The following is a 12,419-nucleotide window of genomic DNA, read 5'->3' as shown; positions in this document are numbered from 1 at the left end:
GTCGGTTAAGCGTCCGACTTTCGCTTAGGTCATGGTCTAGCGGTTCGAGGGTTCGGGCCCCGCGTCCGGCTCTGTGCTGACTGCCAGCTCAGAGCCTGAAGCCTGTTTCAGTCTGTGACTCCCTCTCTCTCTGACCCTCCTCTGCTCACGCTCTCTCTCTCTCTCTCCTAGAAATAAATAAAACATTAAAAAAAATGGATGAAAAGATAACATGAACTTCTAACTCAAAAGATGGGTGGAGATCCAGATAAACTCTATGGAATTCTTAAGAAAACTTTATTTTATGTGATCACATGGCAGATGTGGCTGAGGATCAAGTCCAAGACCTGACTGTATGGGTTGTAAAGTTGTAACACACCAGGTAAATGCACAACCCCACCATACCCCTTGATGCTAGAATAAGGGTGCTGTTGGAAAGGAGTAGGATTCTGAGACTTGTGATGAGGATGTTTGACAGAGATGAACAGAGCTGACAATGTTTTTTTTTTTTTTAAATATTTTTATATTTCTTTAAGTAAGCTTCATGCTCAGCACAGAGCCTAATGCAGAGCTTGAATTCATGATGCTGAGATCAAGAGTCAGACACTTAAAAAAAAAAAAAAAGTCAGACACTTAATTGACTGAGCCACCCAGGTGCCCCTAATTAAAAAAAAAGTTTTTTTAACGTAATCTCTATGCCCAACACGGGGCTCGAACTTACAACCTTGAGATCAAGAGTTGTGTGCTCTACCAACTGAGCCAGCCAAGTGCTCCTAAAACTGATAATTTTGTATCTTCAAATCCCCTGAAACTTTCTTGCTGGTAGAACACTCTTCCTCCTGCAAACCTTGAGTGACCTGGCCTTTCCTTCCATTAAAGATTTTTTTAAAAAATTTATTTTGTTTTATTTATTTTTGAGACAGGGGGAGGGGCAGAGAGAGGGAGACAGAGAATCTGAAAGCAGCTCCAGGCTCTGAGCTGTCAACACAGAACTCGATGCGGGGCTCGAACCCATGAACTGTGAGATCATGACCTGAGCTAAAGTGGGACACTTAACCGACTGAGCCACCTAGGCGCCCCCCATTAAAGATGTTTTTAGTAACTCCTACGGCATGCATTTTCTCTTCAAGACTTAGCCTGACAACTCCTCATAGTCTCCAGGCCTACGGGAGACTATGTATAGGGTGTGCTTTAAGGGGCGCCTGGGTGGCTTAGTCGGTTAAGCGTCCGACTTTGCTTAGGTCATCATCTCACGGTTCGTGGGTTTGAGCCCCGCGTCGGGCTCTGTGCTGTCAGCTCGGAGCCTGGAGCCTATTTCAGAGTCTGTATCTCCCTTTCTCTCTGACCCTCCCCTGCTCACTCTGTCTCTCTCTCTCTCTTTCCTAGAAATAAATAAAAAAAAAAATTTTTTTTTAAAAAAAAGAAGAAAAAAAAAGGATGTGCTTTAAGAACAACAGTATGTATGCTGATGGGGTTGCAGGAACTTGTAACTGTATTGGGAGAATCTTGGGGACCAGTGAGGACAAATTTGTTGATAAGGGTGCCCTCACCCAAGAACTGTATTAGCTTAGCACCTGGAAGTGATATTAATAGTCTGCTGGGTTGGTTACTGGAAGTGTGGACTCAACACTGGCCTTAGATCAATGAAGTTGAGATGTGCCCGTGATTCACATGGGAGTCTTATTAAACAGATTCTGATTAAGTGGGTCTGGGGTGAAACTCAAGATGCTGCATTTTTTTTTTATTTTATTTTCATTTTTGAGAGAGGGAGAAAGAGAGTGCACACACAAGCAGGGGAGAGGTGGAAAGAGGGTGACTGAGGATCCGAAGTGGGTTCTGAGCTGATAGCAGTGAGCCCAATGCAGGACTCGAACTCATAGACCATGAGGTCATGACTTAACCCGAAGTTGGATGCTTAACTGACTGAGCCACCCAGGCACCCCCAAGATGTTGCATTTCTATGTTTCTAACAAACTTCTAAGTGATGCTGATGCTACTGGTCCATAGACTATACTTTGAGGAGCAAAGTAGAGGAAGGAGTGCAAAATTAGAGAGATGGGAATGTTGGAGTGCACTTGTTATGTACAGCCACTAACTGTACACCTCTGAAGGGCTCCAAAAGATACTTCCTTCTCCAGGGAACAAGGAAAGCATTAATGAGGGGAACAGTAACTTCTTTGAAAAGCACTGTATTGGCTTCCTTAGTAGGCAAGAGATGAGGATAGAAGATCCCTTTTTGGGACTGGACAATCTTATTTCAAGGGGAATAATGGAATCCTTGAGTGGTAGAGGCCAGATGTTGACACCTAATCATGAACAGTAAGGTAAATGAAATCACATATAAACTGTAGGAACAAGTTGGTAATTTGTGTGCTTTGCCCACAGGGATCTGTGGTGCTAGCTAATTGATCATAGCATTCCTAGGAATGAAACAGATGGACAGCTTACAGATGTGCTACTTGACCAGTGTCAGTGAAAACATCTAGACCTGGTGGGCAAAAATTTGATACGAATTGTACTGGGGATTTACAATCTTTTGCCTAGTTCCTCTACTTAAGTCAGTTTCCTTAACCCAAAGCCCTTTGATCAAGTTGCAGGTAGGAGGTCTTGAGTCTTTTTCACAGGTGGATTCTATAAATATTTCTTGTAGTTAGTACTCAAAGTGTGGTCCCTGGACCAAGAGCATCTGCATCACGTAAGAACTTGCCAGAAATGCAAATTATTGGGCTCAGCCCCAACTTCACTGGATCAAAAACTCTGCAAATTGTTCATCAATCTGTGCTTTAACAAGCCTTTCTTGTGATTCTGATATATGCTAAAATTTGAGAATCACTGCTCTAAGCCTTCTCTATAGAGAGATCTGTAGTCATTTGCTAGGGTGAGTCTGAATGTGGAATAGGACATACTTACACCTTTGGGATATTATTAGATACTGTCTCATTTTTTAAAAATGTTTTATTTATTTCTGAGAGAGAGAGAGAGAGAGACAGTGTGAGCAGGGGAGGGTCAGAGAGAGAGGGAGACACAGAATCTGAAATAGGCTCCAGGCTCTGAGCTAGCTGTCAGCACAGAGCCCAACGCAGGGCTCGAACCCACGAACCATGAGATCATGCCCTTAGCTGAAGTTGGATGCTTAACCGAGTAAGCCACCCAGGCACGCCTACTGTCTCATGTTAATGCTAGTCTTGGAGATCCAAAATCCCACTGTGGTCTGCCAATTGGAGTGAGAATTTATAGAGGCCAAGTTACAGAAGGATCTTAATCCAGGTCTGTCTCACAGAGGGTCTCTAACCCTCTGTCCACCTTATTTCCCTAGGTTCAGAATGTATAGTGGGAATAGGTATACTTAGTAATTATCCAAACCTACACACTGCTTCTCTGACCATGGAGTAAGGAAAATTGTAGTAGGAAAGACCAAGTAGAAGTCCTTTGAACTATACCTGCCCTACCACATTTCCTGCTACAATAGTAAACTTCAAGTAATGCTACATTCCTAGAGAAATTGCGTATATTAGAGCACTTCAAAGACCTAAGAGATGTCATAGCCCTTGGCACAGCATATTATAGCTAATAATCTAGCGCATGCCTTTTTTCCTATACCAGTCAATTAAAGACCATTGAAATCAGTTTCTTAAGAAATTTTTTTACTATTTATTTATTTTTGAGAGACAGAAAGAGAGAGAGTGAGCAGGGGCAGAGAGAGGGAGACAGAGAATCCAAAGCAGGCTTCAAGCTCTGAGCTGTCAGCACAGTGCCCAACATGGGGCTTAAGCCCACAAACTGTGAGATCATGACCTGAGCCAAAGTCAGACGCTTAACCAACTTAACCACCCAGGCGCCCTGAAATCAGTTTCTTTTCCATTGGAATGACAGGACTACACCATCACTGTCTTACCGCAGGGATGTATCAGCATTCCTGCTTTTTGTCATAAGATACTCTTGACATCCCATAGAGTATCAACTGTTGACATTATGCTTATTGCCTCTGGTGCACAAGAAATAGCAATCCCCCAAAATGCAGTAGTTAAGACCCATAGAGGCCAGAGAGAGAGAAAGAAATCTTACGAAAATTCAGGATCCTACCACATAGGTGAAGTTTCTAGGCTATTGTGGGTGGAGAGAAGCTGAAAAAGGGTGGTCTGTGGTGTGTTGCACCTTCGCCATAAAGAAAGAGACACAATACTTAAAGGGAAGTTTAGATTTTGGGGGCAACATATGCCATATTTAGGTGTACTGCTGCAAAAATATTTACTAGATATGGTATAAAGCTGATGGTTTTGAATGAGGCCCAGAGCAAGGAAGGGCTCAGCAGCAGGTCCAGGTTCAGGAAACTTGCACTGCTATCTGGGCCTTATGACTCACAAATCCATGAACTTCAGATTTTTTTTGTGGCAGAAAAGGGTGCTTTAAGAGCCTCAGTAGGAGAATTACAGCAAAGACCCTTAGGATGCTGAAGTAAGGCCACACCTCTTCTGCTAACGATAATTTTCTATTTGAAAAGCAGTTCCTGAATTGCCACTGGGCCTGAGTGAACACTCAGACTCCAGTTCACCCAGTGACAATGTGGTCTAAGGGTGTTATCTATAGCAAATTATATAGTTGGAAGTGCACAGCAGCATTCCATTGTTAAATGGCCATTGTACATACGAGATCAGGCCTTAGAAATTTCAGAAGGCAAGAGTAAAAGCATGGGTAAGCGGCTCAGATTTCTACTTGTATTGTTTCTTCTTCTGATCACACTTATGCCTTCATGGAGAAGTTTTCTACAGTTAACAGAGGGAGAAAATGCATGGTCTTGATGTTTAGATGGGTCTCTAAGGTATGCTGGCATCAGTCAGAAGTAGACAGCTGCTTACATTCAAAGGTGGCCCTGAAAGACAGTGGTGAAGGGAAGTCCTCTCAGCGGGCAGAATTTCAGGCAGTACATTAAATGTCAACATTGTCGGGAAGCAGAGACAGCCTGAGGTTTGAAGGTATACCAATTCACATACAGTGGCTGCCTACAACAACCCTGCCCTCACCTTCGTGAACGGTTCCTTCACTAAAATTTTTTTCCATTAAACCTTTTTGGGCATGCCATTTGTTTCCCGCCAAGATCCTGAATGATATAAGAGTATAGTGCAGAGGGGGCATAATAGGGTTCAATTAAATTTCATTACTGTCTGCCTAGAATGCCTGTTGGGAAAGATCCTGAGAATCAGCAGGAAAGAGTGAAATAACAAAATAATAATAAACAAGGGATTTGTAACACATTCATTCAATAAATATTTATTGAGAGACCCTATGTTCCAGACACTGTTCTTGGCACTGGGATACGGCAGTAAACAAAATAGATGGACGTTTCTGCTCTTGCAGAGTTTGTATTCTAATGAAGGAGACAGGCTATAAGCAAACAAGAAAAATATGTAGTACTAGAGGACAGTAAATGCTATGAAGAAAAATAAACAAGGCCAGAGGGATAGGGAGTATTAGGGAGGGTAGTTGGGGAAAACTTTGGTGACAACATTGGAACAGAAAGCTGATGTGAAGAAAGTGAGGGAGAGAATCATGCAGAGATCTGGGGAAGATGTTCCAGGTAAAGAAAGTAGCAAGTGTGAAGATTTTGAGGTGAGAGTGTGTTTGAGGAATAGAAAGGAGGCCAATGTTATGGGAGGGAAGTGAGCAAAGAGTAGTAGTAGGTGATACAGTCATATATTAATAGGGCCAAATAATGTAAGGCTTTGTAGGCCACTGCAGGGTTTATGTTTTATTCTGAGTAAGATGGGGAACAATTGGAGGGTTTTATTTTATTTTATTTTTTTTTAAACTTTTTTTTTTTTAACAAATAGTTTATTGTCAAGTTGGTTTCCATATAACACCCAGTGCTCTCCACAAGTGCCCTCCTCCACGCCCATCTCCCCCCTCCCCCCCACACCCATCAGTCCTCAGTTTGTTCTCAGCATTCAAGAGTCTGTCATGGTTTGCCTCTCTCCCTCTCCCCCACTATTTCCCCCCTTCTTCTCCCCCATGGTCCTCCATTAAGGGAACGATTGGAGGGTTTTAAATGGAGGTTTGACATGATCTGATATGTTTTAAAGTCTCCTGGCTGACGGATGGAGAATAGACCAAAATAGTGCAAGAATGGAAGCAGAGAGACTAGGTCAGAGGCTCTTGCAATAATTAAGGAGGACATGATGTTACTGGGCGTTAGTGAGAAGTAGTTAGATTCTGGAAATATTTTAAAGGTAAAGTCATGGGCTTTGCTGAGGGATTCAGCATAGGATGTGAGAGAAAGAAGAGGCAAGAATACTGCAATATTTTTGGCTTGAACAATGTGATGGATGGAGTTGCATTTACCAAGATGTGGATGACTTCAGAGGAGTGAGTGTGTGGGAAGATGAGAGGCCTGGTTTGACTTGTTAGGATGAAGCAGCATTTTGGATATAAAAGTGGAGATGTTAAGTAGGCAGCTGGTAATGTGAGTCTGAAGTTCAGGGGAGAGATTTTAGCTGAAGATTTGGGAGCATACGGATGGTATGTAAGGCCATAAGACATTGAGATCTCCAAGGGAGTGAGTGTAGGTAGAAGATGTTCATGTTCCAAGTCCTGAAGCTCCCCAGCATTGATAGATCAGGGATATGAAGAGGAATCAGGGAAGGAGAGGTCTGTGAGGGCATTATGATGGTAACCAATATCATGGCTAAAAGGGAAAGGACACAGAGTCCATGGGTGGAAGGCTTAAGCACCCACTCCCTCGCCTTTGGTTTAGACGATCCACTGAAGGTGGAAGTGGGGGATTGGATGCCAAGGAGGTGGATATGAAACAGTTTCTGACCACATACACAGAATCCTAAGTGGGCCACGTGCTTCACCTAGTTTACCCACTTCCCAGCCAAGTTTGAGCCCTGAATAAATCTCCTTACAGCTCAGGGCAGCTTGTTCCAGCCTATACCCACACTCCTCCAAGGAGCCCACAGTCTTCATGCTTCCTGGTCTGACCATATCCATGCCTCAGGAATCACAGATCTTGGATAGTGAGCCTTAGCTATTGGGGCAGGGAAGGGAGCAGCTGGTCCTGGGAAATCAACCAAGTCCATGGTAGGGGAGTTAATGATTGTGGGGAGAGGACCTCAACTAGATGCTTATTGTTGTTGAATGAATGGATGTGTGTATCCTAAGCTGTGTCCTTGGACCTGTGGTTGACTGATGTGCCGTTGTGTGTGTGTGTGTGTGTGTGTGTGTATGTGTGTGTGTGTAACTGAGGTGCCCATCCCACACCGACCCCGCATAGTTAGTGGTGTATGTGGCTGTGTGTCTCCTCTGCCAGGCTTGCAGAGGGCACTCCAGCCTGGGAAGGGAGGCTCTCGAGGAGGGCGTGGCTCTGGCCGAGGAGTGTAGGGACACTGTGGCTGGCTGGGGGTGCTCTAGCAGGTGCGGGTAAGGCCCTGACCAAGTGGGCTCCTCATAGAAACCCGGAAGGGCATTGGGCCCAAAGTCCCTGGGCCAAGTTCGGCTTCTCGAAATGCTTTCCTCCCTCCAGGCACCAGTGGGCCTCCAGGCCCGGGGTCCCAGAGAGCGGGCCGGATGCACGGAGGGGAGACTTGGGTTGTAAGTGGGACCACACCCGCAGGGGCCTGATACCACAGTGGGTCTCCCAAGCCCCCTGGGCGGCCATTACCTCAGATTTAGAACAACGGCCCTTCCCCCAAATTCCTGCCACTCAGACTCCTGAACTCGCCAGTACTCAGCTCGTAGGCAGCCCGTGCGTGTTTGTCTACAAATATTTATATCCCTCACTCCCACTCCAACATAGTGAGTCCAAGGCACCTAACAGAGAAGACGAAATGTTTGCCTTAAAGGCTAAAGGAAGTTAACATCACCTTCGGCACTCCCTTCACAGAATAACCTGCACCCGATTGATTCCTTACACCACATAATTACAGTGCCAACCCTAAAAAAAGAGTTTCTCTATTCAATGAAAGTTTATTGAGAGCCTAACTGTGCGCGTGAGGCTCAGTGCCAGAGGATGAAGGTCTTTAACATGGACATGAGCGGAAGAGGAATTTGTCCTATTAGTCATTGGACACAGGAAAACGCCAGACCTCTGACCTATCATGAGACACATTTGAGGACAAGCAATAAAAAAAAATAATTTTCTGGTCCCAGAAAGATAAAGGAAATGAAAACAGAAAATTCAGCCCACAAATCTGCTGTTTGCCTGTAGCCGACCAAGGACCGCGGCGACGATGCTGCCTCCTGGTGGTGGAATGAGGCAATGACGCTATCACAGCCACGTGGAGTTTCACAGGGTGGTGGTGCTGGTGGCGGCACCTGAACCTAAATTGGCTCTGGCTGCGCAGGTGATCAATAGTGGAATTTGGTTCTCTTAATATTAGATTGAAATTTATTACGACCACAATCCATAGCGCTAAAGCAAAAGTCTTCAAGAACATGGTATCAGAGTTTCCCTGGGGTGTTTTGGTTTGCCACCACAGAGAAAGAGATGTCCTGAAGAAAACAGTCTTCAGTTTCTTGGCATAGCTAACACATTGTAGGGGAAACTGTAGACACCAATAGAAGAATTACAAATATAAGTATTAGAAAAATAGGCATGGCAACTTTGGCATTTATGAAAATGGTAACTCATTGGTCAAGACTGATGCCAAAGGATAGAAGCATTGATGAATTTAACAAAACAACACAGTGTCATTTTGACCCAAAATACAAGGAAAAATAGCACCTGGGTGTGGGAAAGAAAAAGAACTTCACAAAAGAGGCCAATGAAGCTGAAGGAATTTTCACAGGTAAATGATTAAAGCTAGGAAACAAATTAATTTTGAGCTTCATAAATAGCAAGTATGGACCCAGTTCCTCTGACCTTCCTGTGCCCTAATGCAAGGCACAGACACCAAGTGTGTTAGTGGTGCTGTGCTGGTAGCCCTATATTGTTCCGTTTTTAATTTTTAAAAGGAATGCATCAAGGGGCGCCTGGGTGGCTTAGTTGGTTAAGCATCCGACTTTTGCTTAGGTAATGATCTCGCGGTTCGTGGGTTCGAGCCCCGCGTCAGGCTCTGTGCTGACTGCCAGCTCAGAGCCTGGAGCCTGTTTTCTGATTCTGTGTCTCCCTCTCTCTCTGACCCTCCCCTGCTCACGCTGTCTCTCTCTCTCTCTCTCTCTCTCCTAGAAATAAATAAAACATTAAAAAAAATTAAAAAAAAAAAAGGAATGCATCAAAAGAAAGAATCTGTCATTGGTGATCACGTCCCTCTAAAGGCTGGATTGATGAGGAAAGAATGAAATAGTGGCCAGCCAGAGTGTGGCCCAAGTATTGTGAGAGACGTGGTTAAGAAATCTGGTTGCTTAGCTAGCAGTTAGTTTCAGAATCATATGACTGAGGTTAAGATGTTTTTAGTAGCTGTAATTCTGGGAGGTCTTGCTAGCCCTGACCATCCCTTACATTTGTATCAAGTGGCCCTTAAAGGATTCACAGAGAAGGATCAGGGGAAGTGGGAGGCTTTGGATTCCGAGGCAACACTGAGAAGAAGGAGCTGGCCCACCATTTCATAAGTGTGTATGTGTTACTTCATGGGAGAGATAGTGACAAAATCATTTAAAAATATGGTATTAGTAATTTTCTGGATGGCCCTGAGGATAATTTATTGTTAGCAGATAGTTTTAAAGCAATAGATCTGGTTTTAAAACAATGAAATGTTTTAGTGCTTTAGTGTTAAAGGAAATATCTGGATTCCAGGGATTACAGTGAGTTTTCATGATTGGGGGAATGATGATTTTGTAAATTTGGGGGATGATCGGTCTTTAGAATTTTTTACTTCTTTTCTTTTACTTCTTTTTCTCTTCTTCTTTCTAGTAGAAGCCATTGTCTCCCTGTTGAACACAGGTATACTACTATTCAGTAAAATATTTATTTTTATATATGCATGAGCGAGGCATTGGAAGTCCTTCAAATTTATAATTTTATCGTATGCTTTGTATTTGTTTTTATGGAAATATTTCCTTGTCTAAGCAACAATCTTTTGGAAAGTTAACTTTATCTCCTCTCCCATTTTGGTCCTTTACACACATACACACAACAAAAACATTAACTGTAGTTTTAGTTGAGGCTCAGGAAGAAGTACAAATAAATGCATGTGTTTAATTTGCCATCTTTACCCTGAACTCCTACTAGTCTTTGAATTTAATGGTGTTGATCTTTTCCTTCATGGTTTGTGTTTTAAGATTTTACATCTTTTTATCTTGGTTTTACATCTTAAGAAGCTTTCTATCTCAAGGTTATAAACACACACCTATAGTTTCTTCTATTACATATATTTTAAACATTGGGTCTTTCATCTATCTCATATGATGAAACACTGACAAATATGGAGTTTATGATAATGACAAGACAGAGGTGTTTTAAAAATGGAAGAGAAATTAGAACTTAGGAAAAAAAAACCCAAAAGGCTGAGTGGCAAAGGAAAAGTAAGCCAAGTACACTACTTTGCTATGCAGTGAACAATTACATGGTGTTAATAATGTAAACTCTGATCATGATCTAAGTATAGTAGTATGACTGTATTTAGAGGACAGGGTGATAGAAGAGGAGGGTTGGTAAGAGTTAATTCCCCATTTTTTATAATAGGAAGCCAATCGACAATGTTTAAATAGATAAACCGAAAACAGAAGTATGAACAAAGTATTTAGACGTATGGCACTAACCCCTAGAAGAAGTAGGGTTAAAATTTGCAGGAGGTGGGGCACCTGGGTGGCTCAGTTGTTGAGCATCTGACTTCAGCTCAAGTCATGATCTTGTCGTTCATGAGTTTGAGCCTCGGATTGGGCTGTCATCTGCGCTGTCAGCACAAATCCTGCTTTGGAACCTCTGTCCCTCCCCCCCCCCCCCCACACACTCTCTGCCCCTCCTCTTGCTCATTCTTTGTCCGTCTGTCTCTCTCAAAAATGAATAAAAATCTTTTTATAAATTGTNTGTCGTTCATGGCTCTGTGCTGACAGCACCAAGCCTGATTGGGATTCTCTCTCTCTCTCTCTCTCTCTCCCTCTGTCCCCCCCCCCCCCCCCCCACACACTCTCTGCCCCTCCTCTTGCTCATTCTTTGTCCGTCTGTCTCTCTCAAAAATGAATAAAAATCTTTTTATAAATTGTAGGAAATGGTTTTCAGAAGAAGCTTTTTGATATTTTAAAAGGCCATGAGTATTATTTGATTTTTAAAAAAATTATGCATCTTAAAAAAAAAGAAAGAACAAGATAACACTGTCAAAGATGAAGGTAGACAAGGAGAGTGGCCACTCATTTTCCAAAGGGGTAAGGATATGTTGCACACCTGCTCAGGGCAGGGTTTGAGGCACAGATGAGGCATGCAATGCGGCAGGATAATTTAGTGAAATATGAAGTTTTGCTTATGTGTTTCCTTTCACTCCAGGCCAAGCACAAGCTTTGGCAGGGCTGAGAATAGAGGCATCCTGATGTCAAACACCCTTCTGCTTTTCTAACAGTATAAACACACCTGGAAAGAGGTTATGCCCTGGAGGGACTGGGGAGAGGAAGGATTTTGAAGAAAGGTCTTTCTGATTGGGAGGGGATTGGTGTGTAGGTCCAGCAATGGGCTATAATCCCTGGCTGTGATGAAGCAAGTGGCAGCACCTGAGTGGATGGCTCTGTAGGGATGTCTGGAGAAGCCAGGTTCAAGCCCAGAGGCTTTTATAGCTGAATTCCCATGTCTCTAATGTGGCAGAGAGCTAAGAGTTTGAGAAGCCAGAAGCTGAAGAGTCACAACTGCTAGTACCACAGAGGCCTTAGCATTTACTGGTAAGACTGATGTCCAGTGATGGGATGGTGTGGGGAGCAGGTAGGAAGCCTCTTCTGTGCCTTGATGTTTCTATGACCTTTGCACAGCCCTTGGCAAGTGGGATCTCCAGATTTCCTGATGTTGAATTCCTCACTAGCACTCCAGTGCAGGGGCTTGGAGTAGGATTAAGTTCATTGAAAGAACATTTTAAAATGCAGTAATTCTTGGGGCACATGGCTGGCTCAGTTGGTTGAGCATCCGACTTCAGCTCAAGTCATGATCTCATCTTTTGTGAGTTCGAGCCCCTCACTGGGTTCTGTGCTGACTGTGCAGATCCCCCTTTGGATCCTCTTTCTCCCTCTCTCTCTGCCCATCCCCTGCTCATGCTCTCTCAAAAGTAAATTTAAAAAAAACATTAAAAAATGCAGTAATTTTTGCATATCTGAATTTGCAGACTAAGATCACACCTGCTGCACGACGATAGGTAGGAAGAGCTCTCATCTTCACCCATTGCAGGAGGAGCAGACAGCACTTACTTTAATGACTTTATGATAAGTAGTAAATGATGTTGTGTGCTCAGGCTCCCACGGAAAGAAAAGGTGGTGGGGCAATCACCTCTAGCTTCTCGCCGCTCACCTAGGATTTATTCCCTTTCTAT

This window comes from Hyaena hyaena, unplaced genomic scaffold (assembly GCF_003009895.1).
Source record: "Hyaena hyaena isolate Hyena2069 unplaced genomic scaffold, ASM300989v1 scaffold_289, whole genome shotgun sequence".
NCBI classification, from domain to species: Eukaryota; Metazoa; Chordata; class Mammalia; order Carnivora; family Hyaenidae; genus Hyaena; species Hyaena hyaena.
This window is presented reverse-complemented; position numbering follows the sequence as displayed.